The sequence below is a fragment of the Engystomops pustulosus genome, chromosome 3 (assembly GCF_040894005.1).
Source record: "Engystomops pustulosus chromosome 3, aEngPut4.maternal, whole genome shotgun sequence".
In the NCBI taxonomy this organism is placed as follows: Eukaryota; Metazoa; Chordata; class Amphibia; order Anura; family Leptodactylidae; genus Engystomops; species Engystomops pustulosus.
This window is the reverse complement of record NC_092413.1, coordinates 48,343,739-48,360,106: the sequence shown is the minus strand read 5'-3', so window position 1 is coordinate 48,360,106 and position 16,368 is coordinate 48,343,739. Positions and strand designations below refer to the sequence as shown.

Genomic DNA, 16,368 nt, shown 5'->3' with positions numbered 1-16,368 from the left:
GGAAGTAACAGTCAGAGAGGAGAAGATACTATGGTGTAAGCAACAGCTGTGCCAGGGTATTGAGAAATCTGTTGTTTGACACATGCAGAAATGAATGAATTCCACCTCGGTTACTGTGCTGGGAAATCAGGAAATGAGGCAGCGTCCTGATGTGGGATATAGACAGTGTAGTGTAGAGTCTGCAGCGAGCCATGAATACTACAAATAGAGGAGCCTATGGCGACCAGGAAAGCAGCAACCCCTCTATAGACAGCAAATGACCCCAAATATACTACAGGGTAAGATGAGCGTCTCAGAAGTCATTCATCATTACGTTGTCCAGTCCAAATATAAGGCATTTTCTGTACTGCGCCATTATAAAAGACAAATATTTGATCCAAAATGTATGCAATTTTGCCTGATATGACCTTTCTTTTATTCAAATGGTCATCCGGTCTGTACGGAAAATATAGGTATCACTTTGGCGCACATTGCAGTTCTCCCTGGCAAGCAACAGGTTAAGAGTAGTGGTAAAAGGGAATTGGTGAAAAGCGGGAGACCTGGTAGAAGTGAGGGATCCGCAGTGTGAGCTCTATCATCTGCCATTCATCTGCTCCTCCTGAGGCAGTGACAAGACCTATGAGGCTCCTCACTTGTCCATATACATGCAGGCTGCAGAATGGAGGCTAATCCTATAGCATGCTGCCCGTCTCCTGCCATACCTGCCAGGCAGCATGACTACCAATGACCAACTCATCCATGAGAACTAAGGAGGGAGGAATCCGGGGCACATGTCTCCAGTCAGAATAACCCACCTCCAGCCACAGCAGACATGCACATTATCCCTCCAGGGAGCGCACACTCCTCACCTCCTCCTACTGAGGCACCAAAGCTACAAATCCATCTCTCCTAGTGCAGGAGGAGGGGGGCGGCTAACCCTTCCATTGCTGGGGGTGGGGACATCAAGCAACGCACTGCGGGCAACTGGCACTGGAAGAGTTAACCATTCCATCCCACAGCTTAGCATGGGACTACTACCATGTACTCTGCAGCAGGGGACACTCATGATGGCAAGAAGAATAGAGATGTAGGAAATAAATAGTAAAGATGCCCAACAATGGTGGCAATAGTAGCTGGCACATGATGTGCCCATCACTGCTGCATGTGCTGGCTGCCAGAGAAGTAAAGGAATGAATATAGCACTTTATGCATATATATATATACAAATATATTAGTATGTCATATTCAGCAGATACATACACTGTATAGATATAATATAATAATGTATGGACATGTAGGTGGCATTATTATATATATATATATATATATATATATATATATATATATATATATATATATATACACATGTATATACACACATCCATATAACATATGCATACATATTATATTACAGTATAATAAGATACATGCAGCATACTAGCTATGAATGATAGATAGATAGATAGATAGATAGATAGATAGATAGATAGATAGATAGATAGATAGATAGATAGATAGATAGATAGAGTGTATACTATGCAGTCAGGTAGCTGCCAGGCTCAGCACCGCACAGTGTGCACAGCATCCTGAAAGTTGTGGGGATCCCAATGCTGCAGCAGCGTGCGCACTGATGTATGAATGAAGCGCACACCTCCAGCCCCGCCGGGCAAGGGCATGAGGAGACTGGCAGCTCCGGGCACCACCATGAAGGGCACCGGCCCCTTGCCCGTCTAGTAATCGCATTAGGCGCTTAATCTACAGAGCCAGTAAGTGGCACACAGAGCATGGCATACCTTGTGTCCGGTCCAGGGTGTGTGCCACAGCTGACAGCAGGAGCTCTCCTCACATCCACCTTTATATAGGTCCAGATCAGGAAGAAGCCGCCTTGTGCTGAGTGGTGGAGCAGACTGCCATGCAGAGAGGCAGCTAGCAGCACAGCACAGCGCACACTGCTGCTCTCATCCTCCTCCTCCTCCTCACACTTCCCTGGATCCTCCTGCGCTCCCCCCAGCTGTCTGCGCTGCCTGCTTGGGAATATTTTCCGATTTCCTCTGCTTTGTGAGTGAGGGACTCAGGCTTTGCAGTACATCATGGCTGGGAGCCAGCCCTCTTATCAACATCCAGACCCTCCCACCCCATTGATCAGACTTCCACCATTACTCCAAGTTCCACTTCCCCTCACATTTCAGCAGTTTTCAGTAAAAGAAGAAAACTAACAGCCTAGTGTGAGCCATAAATCAGCGCACATTTGTGTGTCAGGCTCATCCCTAATCCTGGAGATGGATACAGGTGACGCTTCACATCAGGAGCGCGGTCGCTATCACTTCTCCGTGCAGAATTGTAGCTCAGGATCTAAGGTTTTGGCGCACAAATTCTGCTGTAATGTACACTGGGATGTTAGATTGAGGCGCAAGCGTTTAATGAATTGGCGCAGGACCGAAAAGGTTTATTTCATTTATTCACATTCAGGATGGTGAAATTTTTGCAGCTCTAAGTGTGAGCCAAAAACTGTGTCGGGAAACTAGGAATGCAAGAAAAGTGTCAGGATTTCAAAGCGGTGCCCAAATTGTGCACCCAAAAGAAAAAAAGGTGTGAGTGTCATAAAAAGACAAATATTGTGACGCCGACACTTCATAATTGAGGCGCAACAGGCGCAGCAAGGCACAATGAAAAAAAAACCAAAAATCTGCCAATGATAAATAACCCCCATCGTGTCACAATACACAATAACACAATGGGGTTTACTTACTAAGGGTCCGCGGACGCACTTTCGTCAGACTCTCCAACTTTTTCGGGTTTTTCCGCGGATGTGACAGGTATTTAACAGTGGATTGTGGCGCAGCTGTTCTGTCTTTCATGCAACAGAAATCGAGGGAGGCGTGCCATGGGATGATCCGACGGATTGGATCTGAGCGCGGGAATTAAACTTTCAAATTGTGTCGCAAGCGCAAGCACTTACATGCACCAGGAAGAAAATGGGAACTCCGGCGGACATGAGCGGGGAAGTGACACATGCAGGATATCAGGCGCACAATCTTAGTGAATCGCGGCACAGTGCATTAATGACGGACAATGCACTTTCTGTGAGCTCCAACGGCCGGGTAAGTAAATGTGCCCCATTATTATGGCAAGGGATAGCATTCATCTCCATGTACTTCTATAGGCTCAGACACATGGCCATGGCTTTCCTGTGAACGAGACGACTGTCCATGCCACAAAGTATAGAGCAGGTCCTCTTCTTTTACGTGGCTGCGGCTAGGACAGTCTTTTCTGATGTCAGCATATAAATACACCTCACACGAGGTAAATGGACCTCATAGAAACAATGGACCGCAAATATATTTTGTCTTGATATTGCACACTTCATGTGTAGGAAGCCTTTATCCATAGATTTGCGCAAACTTTTGTGACTTTCTTTGAAATCCCGTCCATATTTCATTTCAGACATCTTTTACAGATTTATAAGGTGACTCCAGATGTTGAAGTCAAATTCATAACTTCCAACTTTTTTTAAAGATCACAATTTCAGATACAAAACCACTCCGGTCCCCGAGTGGTGCAATATAAACACACAAAAGAATTATTCCAATGTTTGAAAATAAAATCCCATTTCCCAAGCTGTCTAACCACTATAATAAATCTGACGTATAAAATATGCACCAAGTACGCAAAAAGTTCGGAATGGTAAATATTTCCATAATGACCAAAAGACACACATTGCATCTGGCGGAAAGGCCATTTAGACGTATATATATATATATATATATATGAGGATAACTGTGTTAAACCACTGCCAAGCATGAACCTCATTACCTTAGATTGGGACTTATAATTTCTCAATCATGTTATTACAGGCGTTGTGCCTATCTGTGTATTGTCTTCTGCATATGTCTTCTTGTAGCGGCATGTGGCTCGCATGGGTGTGGACAGTAGCCTACTTAGCACTGCCATCTGAGAACCCTTGACCTGAAGAGTCCCTAGGTATAGTAAGTAGGATTGAGACTGTGACGCATACTATACCGAGGGGTCTGGGGGTTGCTCTACAAAATTTTAACAGTTGTATTGTAACCGAAATCAGGAAATCCACATCAAAGCAAGCCAATCCACATCAAAGCATTAAAGGGGTTGTCCGAGTTCTGAAAAAAAACTAAAGGTGGCCGGGAGGAGGCTGCTTAGAAAAGTAAAGTCCTACTTACCTTCCGGTGCCCTTCCGGTGCGCTGCTGTCGCTCCGGTCCGGGCGCCATGTAAACAAAGGGACGGGTAGGCGTGGGCGGCCATGTTTGTTTTCATGCCGCCCGGACCAGAGCGACAGCAGCGCTGGATACCGGAGGGCACCAGAAGGTAAGTAGGACTTTATTTTTTAAGCAGCCTCCTCCCGGCCACCTTTGGTTTTTTTTCAGAACTCTCGGACAACCCATTTAATCAATGTACCATAGTTATCAAACCAGATGCCAACTAATGGGCTAAGTTAAAGTTATGAGATTAGTCAAGGTGTCTGTCATATTATTGTGCTTTCTTTAAAAGAGTTTGAGCAAGGCAATGTCCGTTCTAAAATTGCTTTTTATTCTATCAATGGGTTTTCCTCGCACTGGGACCATCAACTGTTATTACAGGAGAATTACTTACCTACAGACAGGCCCGGCGCCAGCACCCAGCTAACCCAGCTAACCCAGGCAAGTGCCAGGGCCCAAGGGTGCTGGAGGGGCCCACCTGGGCCATCGGATCAATTGTACCAGTGTCGCTTTAAGTGAGCTGGCGCGTACCGCAGGCACATGTCAAAGAAAGAAGGCAGCTGTTCCTGTGCTGCTTTGGGGGAACGAGGAAATGGAAGTTTTTTTCTTTCCCGGAAGTAGGGAAGTGTGGCAACAGGGGGAGTGGGGCAGTGGAGCTACAGGGGGAGGGGGTAGGTGTGGCTACAAGTGGGAGAGGGGCAGTGTGGCCACAGGGGGAGTGGGGCAGTGTAGCTACAGGAGGAGGGGGGCAGTGTGGCTACAGGGAGGGCAGTGTGGCTACAGGGGGGGCCCGGGTGGCTACAGAGGGAGGGGGCAGTGTGGCTACAGGGAGGAGGGGGGCAGTGTGGCTACAGGGGGAGGGGGCAGCGTGGCTACAGAGGGGGCAGTGTGGCTACAGGGGGGGCAGTGTGGCTACAGGGGGGAGGGGGCAGTGTGGCTACAGGAGGAGGGGGGCAGTGTGGCCACAGGGGGAGGGGGACAGTGTGGCTACAGGGGGAGGGGGGCAGTGTGGCTACAGGGAGGAGGTGGGCAGTGTGGCTACAGGGAGGAGGTGGGCAGTGTGGCTACAGGGGGAGGGGCAGCGTGGCTACAGGGGGGCAGTGTGGCTACAGGGGAGGGGGCAGTGTAGCTACAGGGGAAGGGGAGCAGTGTGACTACAGGTGGGGCAGTGTGGCTACAGGGGGGAGGGGGCAGTGTGGCTATGCAGGAGAGGGGACAGTGTGGCTACAGTTGGAGGGGGCAGTGTGGCTACAGGGAGGAGGTGGGCAGTGTGGCTACAGGGAGGAGGTGGGCAGTGTGGCTACAGGGAGGAGGTGGGCAGTGTGGCTACAGGGAGGAGGTGGGCAGTGTGGCTACAGGGGGAGGGGCAGCGTGGCTACAGGGGGGCAGTGTGGCTACAGGGGAGGGGGCAGTGTAGCTACAGGGGAAGGGGAGCAGTGTGGCTACAGGTGGGGCAGTGTGGCTACAGGGGGGAGGGGGCAGTGTGGCTATGCAGGAGAGGGGACAGTGTGGCTACAGGGGGCAGTGTGGCTACAGGCGGAGGAGGCAGTGTGGCTAAACAGGATAGGACAGTGTGGCTATGTTGGCCGGAGACAGTGGGGCTACTGGAGGGAGGCCCAAAGGGGCCGATTAAGGCTTTGTGGCCCAGGTGCCTACTAAAACCTGGAGCCGGCCCTGCCTATAGAACTCCCCTTTTCCCTTCACTTACAGAAGCTTCACTGTACTCTGCAAAGCAGCAGTAGACCCATATAGCACACACATGATCTAATGATTGCTCCTGAACCAGAGCAATTAGACATATGCCCTGTACAGGCGGTCCCCTACTTAAGAACACTTGACTTACATACGACCCCTAGTTACAAACCGACCTCTGGATATTGGTAATTTATTGTACTTTAGTCCTGGGCTACAATGATCAGCTGTAACAGTTATCACAGGTGTCTGTAATGAAGCTTTAGTGTTAATATTCATTCTTATGGCAACCCAACATTTTTAAAATCCAATTGTCACAGAGACCAAAAAAAGTTCTAACTGGGATTACAATGATAAAATCTACAGTTCCGACTTGTATGTAACCCGGGGACTGCCTGTATACCGTTCACAAAGCATCTTACAGGAAACATGTGTCGGGGATTGGGTTGTATGGCCTGTATACAATCATTTTTGATCCCAGATTGCATTTTTTCCTCTGTATATATGTTGGGTATATGTTAGCCTGTATGTAGTTGAGATTTACTCTGCTTTAGGTGACAGCTATGTGGTAGCTGTTTTTCTCTACATACGTTTTAGTAACCCTTTTTCCTCATTTAAGTGTATGTTTTTAATACTTTTTTGGTGATTTAATAAAATAAATTTCTATATTGATTTCTGGGTTTCCCTTATTTTTGGGTTTACTGCAGATCCCATTGCTGATGGCACCTTTATACGAAAAGTGTTATATGTTGACGCCCCCAAACTGCTGTCATTCGTTACTATATTTTATTTGAGGTGAAGAAAAAAGATGATTGAATACTTACAAGGAAAACAGAGAAAACACATTTTGAATCCCTCATATGTCATGAGCTAATAGGGTGGCCAGTGTTTAGTAGGCATGCAGGTGCCCCGGGTTCTCAGCCGTAAATATTTTTGACCAATAAAAGAGGTTTTCAGTCTAGAAATATACAAAACATATTGATAGAATGTGACTTCAGTATCAGATTGATGGGGATTTGACAACCAGCACCCTCACATATCAGCTGGTTGCAGCAACTGATAAGCAGAAATTGGAACAGAAAGCAGACAGCTCTGCTCTATGTATAATGGTCAGGCCATGTTACTGCAGAGTAGGTTAGCTCCACAGTATTTTTAGCCCAGAAGACCTCCTTAATAGGACACATAGAAGATGTTTTACCAATGCTGATCTTTTACATTTGACATAGACAGAGGCTTTGATCTCATATGGTGGAATTGTTCTGCAGAAAATCTGCAATACTCACAAGACTATTCAGAGTTTTTTTTCAATAGTAATTCAATATTTTTGCATAGCGAGTACAAACAATACAAATAGTTTTGTGCAGTTTTACCCATAGTATATCTTTGTTGATGTGGATTTTTAAGTAATAATGACAGTAGTAATAATGACAGTAGTAGTAATAATAATAATATGAAATATTAATAACAATGTGAAATATATCAATAAATAAAGATAAATAACACTCAATATAGGCAAAAAAAGAAAGCAATTTGGATAAATTGTAGCCACGGTGACAGGCAGAGTTATTTATTGACATTGCTCCACATTAGATTCTTAATTATTGCACCATGATCCCTATAGTGAGTCACCTAACTTGGGTTGGGCTTCTTCTTTTATTCTGTCCATGATTTAAGAAAATAGCATTATGGGCTGCACAATTATTTAAGGGAAAAATTAGATGAAATCTGCAATAGAGACTGAATTCAAGCAGAAGATTTCCATTAAAGGTTTTTTTTTTCCCATTGAACGCACTAGGTTTGTCCATGGATCGCCTCTGAAGCCACCCTGTTTTCGTGATTCAATTAATTGCCTCCAGGAAGATTGCTAAATCCAGTAAATCTATACCGCTCTATGGTCGGCAGGCATTTAGTTGGGTCTTTGACTTGTGATCCTTTACAAAGGGTAAACTGACCTTACACACTTCATCGCTGTCAGTCAGACCTGCTGACAGACTATTTGGGGGGCATTCATTAATGACAGAAAATTGGTGTATTTTATTATTTCCTTGTTGAGCCTGTTGCACTATATTTTTTAAGCATCGGTGCCACAATATTGGTACTTTTTCTACACTCACAAATTGTTCTTCTTTGGGTGCACAATTTGGGTGACGATTGGGAATCAAAACTTTTCCTGCACATCTATTTTTCCGATATGTTTGTGGCACAAGCTGGACTATGGAGTGATACTCTACCTTCTCGAATCTGGAGATTCGACCCTTTGGGTCTTGCGCCAATTCATTAACCCTTTGCACCACAATTTAACATCCCAGTAAAAATTTAGCACAAAAACATGGACCCTAACCTTAGGTGAGATAATGTTGGATTTCAACATACCATTTTCCTGTATGGATTATAAGCCACCTCTACAGGTAGATAGCTCTGCCTAGCCAAGTGGGTATGTGTATTGTTTCAGGAAATTAGGAGACTGATATCTAGTGTGTATGGTCTCTCATTCAGAACAGTCTGGAGAGATAGAGCTCAGAGTAGTTACAAAGTGATGGAACACAGGTGTATCCATGACATCTCATACGTGGACTGAGAAGAGATGGACTCTGAGAGGAGATGGACTCCTTGGTTGCAAGGCAACACATTTAAATGGAAACCTCTTAGAAAGACCATTAGTTTAAGAAGTCCACTATGGGCAGTTTGCCTGTGTATAGTGCAGGGTGCGGCAGATTCAGGATTTCTGGCACACGTTCTTCATGAATCTGGCGCTCTCTCCACAGCTCTGACAGCGGGCGTCACTTTTTTTTGGTGCTCCTTTAACATTTCTGTTGGACTTTGCACAATAAATCTGGCACACGAGAACGACTGAGCACCAAAACACCCCCTTCAGTTCAGAAATTTGTTTTGCATGAAGACTAATACTTTCCTGGCACAAAATGTTCGCGTGTGACACACATGTGGCCCGGAACCTTCTTAAACACATGTGCAAGCAGTTTGCACTAAAAAGAACGTGCAAAGTTCGACCGAAAACTGTTACACGGAGATTAGTAAATGTGCCCAAATGTGATAACAAGGATTACTAAATCCCTAAATAAAAGTCTTATACATTACATCACCCCTATGATATTCCTGGTAGAAAATAAAAACCGTATTGAAGCCCTGCTTCTTTTTGGTATTTCATCCTCCCCTCCTGCTCCAGATTACCACTCATTTTGGGGATGTCAAATGCTCAGATTATTAGGTGCCTCAGGTCGACATTGTAGACATCTATTTACTGCTACATACACATTTGCTTTTCCTTCTGAATTCCTTCTAATATTCCGCTTTTTGTTCTAATGAATTGCTGATTTGACCCTAATTTACCTATTACTTAATACAGGGAAATAAAGGTCAAAGCCCCTATGAGATAATCTGTTTTAATACGCTTTCAACAAAATGGAAAGAGATGGAATGAGGGAAATCTATTAAATAAATCCAGCTCATTTACTGTGGAAATATGAACTGCTGTTGATATCTAACTAATAGGGGCACATTTATACAAAGAAAATGTGCTTATAGGGGCATTGGGTGTGTACTATAATGGCACAAACAAGTAGCCAAATATTGTATATTTACAAATACTTGCCCAACTTTATACAGGGGTATAAGACAAATAAAGTGCTGATGTCAGGTGAAGTTGTGAGCTAAACTTGTAGATATAGGGGAGCATGGAGCACAGTGCGTGATGCATCAGATATATCTGGAGGCTACGGCCTCCTGATATATCCCCTAGCTGGTATGTGATATAGTAGTTCCTGCCGCAGGCTACTCCACTGCCAGGCACACCCCCATTACACCACTCCATGTCCACTTGCCGCGGAAGTAGCATAAGGGGGAAATAGTCGCAAATCCTTACTATGTGCCAAGACTTTTAGGGCCTATATGCCAGAAAACTGCCCCATAGACTCTGTACTAAGGTACATGTATTTTTTAATAGTTTGGTGCCTCAATGAAGTGTTCCATTCACATCTATAATACATATATATGTGACAAAAAAACCCCTCATTTTTCACCTTAAAAGTATACTAACATCCCTTAGAAGTGTCATAGAAGCACAATTTTTTTCAAAGGCTCCTTGCACATGACTGCCTGCTCACGTGCATCGGTATCCCATATAGGGTTGTATTGTTGTCGGAACGCTAAAATGGTGCTAATGGATCCGGTATGCGTTTAAAAAGAAAAAATTATTGTATTAAAAAACAAAATAAAATTTCCATTAGGATAATATAAGAACAACGTGTTTCGCGCTTGGACCAAGCGCTTCGTCAGGTTCATACATAAAAAGACACAAAGATGCCATTTATAGAGATTATGACCCCCATTACCAGAAGTTTTCCGGGTCATTCCTGGTGGGTTGGAAGAACAAATGTATAGAAATAAATGTTTTTTATTGAAAAATAGATGTTTTAACCTTATACTAACAAGTCTTTTTATATATTTTATTTTTAATTTTAATTGGCAACCTCGTCATCAGATATTACTTTCTATTATTGATGCTCAAAATATACTTCACGTGATGCTTCCGGTGACAATAGGAGGCTGCATTCGTGATGGCCAGGCAGAACTACAAATACGTGAGGGTTCAAAAGATAAACAGAATGGCATTACGTATCGGCACCCCATGACTACAAGTATGGAGGCCAGGAGGGTTCAAAAAGATGGATAAGAAGGCAAGTTCATTACTAAGCACAATTTTAAGCATAATGCAATACGAGAGATCATGCAGAGACACTGGCCAATCCTAACAAAGGATATATATTTGAAAGAACACCTACCAAGCCGCCCAATAATTACCTATAGAAGGGCAGCATTTTAGCTCCAAGCATACATAAACAAACAAAAAATACGAATGCAACACGCTGCGTCACCAAATGCCATAAAACAAAATGCCTCTGCTGTAGAACAATAAAACCGGGTACAACATTTAAATCAAACAATACGGGAGGCATACATCAGATTAAAAACAGGATGTCTTATGACACTAAATATATCATTTATCTTATTGAGTGTAATAAGATAAGATCTACAGTACGTAGGGAGGACGGTACAAGCGCTCCGCAGTCGTCTAAACAAACATAAGGAAAACGTCAAGATTTTATTCTACAAGGCAGTGCCTTATCATCCTAAAATTGAACTACCTATCTCTATTATGCCCATTGACCATGTACCTGTCAAAACATCTAACAGGTTTGCCACCCTGTGCCGGCGAGAGGTATATTGGATGTACAAATTGGGTACACTATCACCGAGTGGTTTAAATGAAATCAATGGAGCAGATTTACTTACCCGGTCCATTCGCGATCCAGCGGCGCGTTCTCTGCGGTGGATCCGGGTTCGGACGGAATTCACTAAGGTAGTTCCTCGGACGTTCCTCCGACGCTGCGCTGAACTCCGCTGAAATGCACTCAAGTACACTGGCCTATTCCTAGTGAAGGTAAGTGCAAGCTCCGCGACACTTTTTGTTTTTTAAATGCGGCGGTTTTTCCTAATCCGTCGGGTTTCCGTTCGGCTACGCCCCCCGATTTCGGTCGCATGCATGCCAGCGCCGATGCGCCAAAATCCGATCACGTGCGCCAAAATCCCGGCGCAATTCAGGGGAAATCGGCGCAAATCGGAAATATTCGGGTAACAGGTCTGGAAAACGCGAATCGGGCCCTTAGTAAATGACCACCAATGAGACCATCCACTGAAATAAGAAGTACTTTCTTATATATTTGTGATAAAACAGACCACGAGACCCATCCGCCTAACATATCTTTCATATCCACCTTCCATCTTCCTCTATTGATTGTATACCCATTTTCCTATAGTTGTCCCTGTAGTATCGTCCAGCTTTTTGAATGTCAACGACCCCCATACTTATAGTTCTGCGGTGTCATCACGGAATGCCTTCTTGTCCATCTTTTTGAACCCTCCCGGCCTCTGTACTTGTAGTCATGGGGTGCCAATACGTAATGCCACACCCAGATGTCTTAATTGTTTTCCACCACTCCCATCACCTGTTGACTTTGGTCTGGTTGCTCACACTCACATTTCTACCATGCTGGCCTGTCTTGTAAGGGATCTAGTCCAATCATCTTCTAGACCATGACTCTTGCTATAAGTCTTACTTGAAGCTTACTGGTGTTTATTTTGATTTTGATATCTTGGATTCCATAACCCATTGTCTGTTTTCTGACCATAATTTTTGCCTATTGATTCTGTACTGAATTGACCTCTTTGTTCTGACTCGTATTTGTTGACTACTCTACATTTGTATTGTTTATATTTGTATTGTCCATTCTTTGACTTCATGATTGCACTTTGACGCAGGTAGGGAACGTTAACCAGTTATCACATAATGCTTAGGGTAGGCTGGGGTTTAGTATTAGGAATCATGGCCCTTGTCTATTCACCAGTCCATCCAAGCAGCCTTTCTCTCACAAAAAAAAAAAAAATTTACTTGAAATTGTCACTTGGGCTCCTGATGTATCATGGTCCATTATTTATAATCAATGGCTGACCATATGGACACCAAAAAAAGCTGACTAGTGATCATTGGAAGTCACAGCCCCTTGACTCCAACAATTGGGCATTGATGTACCCGCAATGTAGTATTAGCAACTTCATATGTATAGTTTCATATTATGGTCAGTCTATGACATTGCTTAATATTTTTTTCTGTCAATTGAAACATAAGGAAAACATGAACATAATGTTGGAAATACTTTATGCATGCAGAAATAAGCCACAGAACAGTTTTTAATGTCACTCTGAATATGTCACAGCCCAAATGAGAGCTTTAAAGTCATCCAGAGAAATGTCCCCCGCTGCTCAGGTCACGAAGGGGCTGAATTCATTTTCCTGAAAGCATTGGAGGCTGTACAAACCTGTCAAAAATAGTCATTGGATTGAAGGACAGTACTCAGTGGCGATGATATGTATTTTACAATATGGACTGCATTTGGTAACACTTTAAATTCCTTTAGGTTATTAACTATTTATGTGCAAGTACACAGGGAGCAGGAATCTATATTTTAACTAGTATTACGGTTTTATTTTTGAATCTTCCTTTATGTATTCTTATATTCTCTTTATTTATTTGTTTATTGTTATTTCAGTGAATATTTCTCAAAATTTTCATTCATAAAGCTGAAAACGTGGTAATGGTAGGGGGTCTTTTCTTGTACAATTATTATGCATGAGCTGGGCATCCACATTAAAGGTGTTTTTTTTTAAATTATGCCATTAGTGATGCCATAATATTTTCACTGTCATATGACATGACTTGGTGGGATCGGGCTGTTGGGACCCCCCACTGATCCTTTGAATTACGGAGCAGCCGAGATGGTTGATGTTTGTAGTGGTGGGGGTGCTGTAAATTGGCTATAGTCATCAAAAGCACAGTATTTTAGTTCCTTCTGGTTAGTGGTGGTCCCAGAGGTATTGGACCTCTAGTTATAATACCAATAGTGCATAAGATGCAAAAAAAGAGACGGGATAATCATAAGTAGTCTTGTTAAAAATGGCATCACACCCATACTCTTAGGTGAAGGCTGACCTGTGGGAGTCTTGAAAACGGTCTAGAATAAAGTCCAAAATGCAGCCCAGCAATCTACATTTGTGTGTGTTACAAGACTACATCAAGCATGAAATGTCAAAAGTGGAAAATTTTCAGCTGGATCAGCACCAATTGAGTTCCAATCTACAATGAAATATCGTCATAAATGTGTATTGTACAATAGACAGCATTTACTAGATTAGAATATTGCTTTGAACATTTGCCCACAGAAATAATGGAGGTTTATTAGATATCCAACTACCATATCTATATATATATATATATATATATATCATATTTCTTGTTACATCAAACTATTGTTATCCAACCGAATGTGCATGTTTATGGGAGTCCTAAAGAACATGGCTTTCAACCAAATAATCATTCTTTTAACAATGCTTTATTGTCCAAAAACTTCATGCTTGGATCTTCATATAATGCAGCACAGTTTTGTGGAACTATTTTTTATATTTTTAACTTTTGTGGCATCCAAAGGAGTACGGCAAAGAAACCATATTATGCTCTTGAGCAATTTGTGATCACTGAACTGTCTACATGGACAATATGACAGATTATCTTACAATTTTACTATTTTAAAATATACAAAGTCTTTATATTTGTATCACAGATGTGGCTGTAGTCACGCATGACTATGTGTACCTTCTAAATGAACTGCGAGGGGAGAACATAAAGGACTTAGGATAAAAGTCTAATTTTTCTATATCATTGGACTATTAGACCATGAAATGAACTAAGCTCCTAATGAGAAGAGTAAGACCAGATTCAATGTACAGGTCACCGGGGTTGGACTGCCAGACTGGTATATATGACCCTAATTCCAACTCATTCACTTGAACGAATTGATCTACCCAATTCACTGATTTGTTTGTTTTTCAGATATTTCTTGCCATAAAAACAATAGGAGAATCCATTGAACGGTTTTGATTTACCAAAGTGCACCTTATGCATGTCAAATCAATTCATCCAATGTATTCAGAGGATGGGTACATCACAAATCTATTAACGAATTGGCCAACAATTAGATGTTCATCTCTAAATACCAAAGCTCATGCATAAAGTAACTCTCAAATATTGCGGCTTTTAAAATATATAGTATTTTAAGTGATATTATTATTTTGGTTTGACAACTAATAAAATATCTAAAATCGGAACCTTATTCTGCTATCTTTGGGCACTACATGTTCTAGTGTTCATTCTCGGTGTTCGAGGCATAGTCCTAGGACAGTGATGGCGAACCTTTTGGAGACCCAAGCAACAACCAAAACCTACTTTTATGTCGCAAAGTGCCAACATGACAATTTAAGCAGTAACTTATTGTTCCCTGCTGTATGACAGATTATAATCGTATTGGCGTCCTGAGTTACAATAGAAAGTTACAATACAATAGAAAGATGATGGAGAAATTCGGATATTAGCTTCCCTCCAGGGTCCCCTGAAGAGGCAGAATCAGGGGACCCAGAGCAGGAACTCCAATGACAATCCATCTTTATCCAGCCCTTTCTGCTCCTCCTGTAGTCCTGGCAGCCAAGGAAGTCACTTTAAAATAGCACTGAGCATGACGTGTCCTGGGCGGTATTGTATTACAGGAGAAAGCCTTGAGTCCTAGCTGGCAAACTCTGTGTTGGGGTGAAGGCCTGGGTGCCCACAGAAAGGGCTCCGAGTGCCAACTTTGGCACCCGTGCCATAGGTTCGCCACCACTGTCCTAGGACCATAGTACAAAATATATTACTGTATATGGCTAATTTATATATATATGCATTACTTAATATTTACTATTGCATAACATTACTTTATATATGTATTATTGTATGTGATTACTTTATATATTTATTATTGTATATGCTTACTTTATAGTAACAAATGAACAGATACTTTTTTAAGTTTTGATAACTGCTTTAAATAAAAAAATATTAGGGAATATATTTTACTCTGTAGTAACATCAAATGTAAGTAACTTTGTGAGCTCTGCATTTCTCATATGTGACAGAATGCCTTAGGGTCCCAAATCCAGCAGGGAGAAGGGGAAACTCCATTTCTTTTCCCCTCTATAGAAGTGCACTGACACTGTAACAGGCTTGTATTTTAAAGGAAACCCATGGTTTTTATTTCAAAGGAAATCTGACATTTTAAAACCTGAAGGCACGTTATTGTGTAGGAAAACCTCAGTGGATTGATATCTATCTTTGCAGGAAAAAAAAATCTGTATACAGGCAGTCCCCGGGTTATGTACAGTAAGTTGAATTATAATTGTAAACCCAGACAGAATTTTTTGGCCTCTGTGACAAATGGATTTTAAAAAATGTGGGTTGTTATAGGAACCAGGATTAACAATAAAACTCAATTGCAGACACCTTTAATAACTGTTATAGCTGATCATTGTATCATAAGACTAAAGTACAGTAAATTACCAACATCCAGAGGTCCATTTGTAACTAGGGGTCGTCTGTAAGTCGGTTGTTCTTAAGTAGGGGACCACCTGTACAAGAAAACCTAAAACTAGAATGGACAGTTTCAGTGACTGTCTGTGTTGCCGGCAGTCTCTGAGCTTAAGTTTCACACACACACGTACATACATCCAGCTATATATATTAGATATACAAAACAGTTTCTTAATGTGTTCACCTCCTCCTCCTCCTATATAACATGGTGCTGGCATATTAATTTAAATTGTAAATAGCCATATGAGAAACAAGATAATAATTGTATTTTATAATAAAAAAAGTATTGTAAAATGTTTCCTTTTTATAATTGTGTTCCATATCAAACCAGATACACAACAATCCAAGCCAGTGACTGTAGGAGCATAACACTGACCTGTAAGTTGTGCCTGTGTTACAGTAGAAATCAATGATCAGATGCTGAGTACCAAAATCAATAA

The 16,368-nt window shown here is 42.3% G+C and overlaps 1 protein-coding gene across 7 annotated transcripts in view; it reads right to left on the bottom strand.

The window, feature by feature from the left end:
- Positions 1-16,368, bottom strand: part of SLC8A1 (solute carrier family 8 member A1) — a 371,105-nt gene that overhangs the window by 253,848 nt on the left and 100,889 nt on the right. Inside the window, exon 1 of one of the 7 annotated variants that reach the window (XM_072140723.1) lies at positions 1,773-2,042. The exons of the other annotated variants lie outside the window; for them this stretch is intronic. The gene's annotated coding sequence lies outside the window, so the exon portion shown is untranslated. Of the gene's footprint in view, positions 1-1,772; positions 2,043-16,368 lie in introns of those variants that run through there. 7 annotated transcript variants of the gene reach the window in all.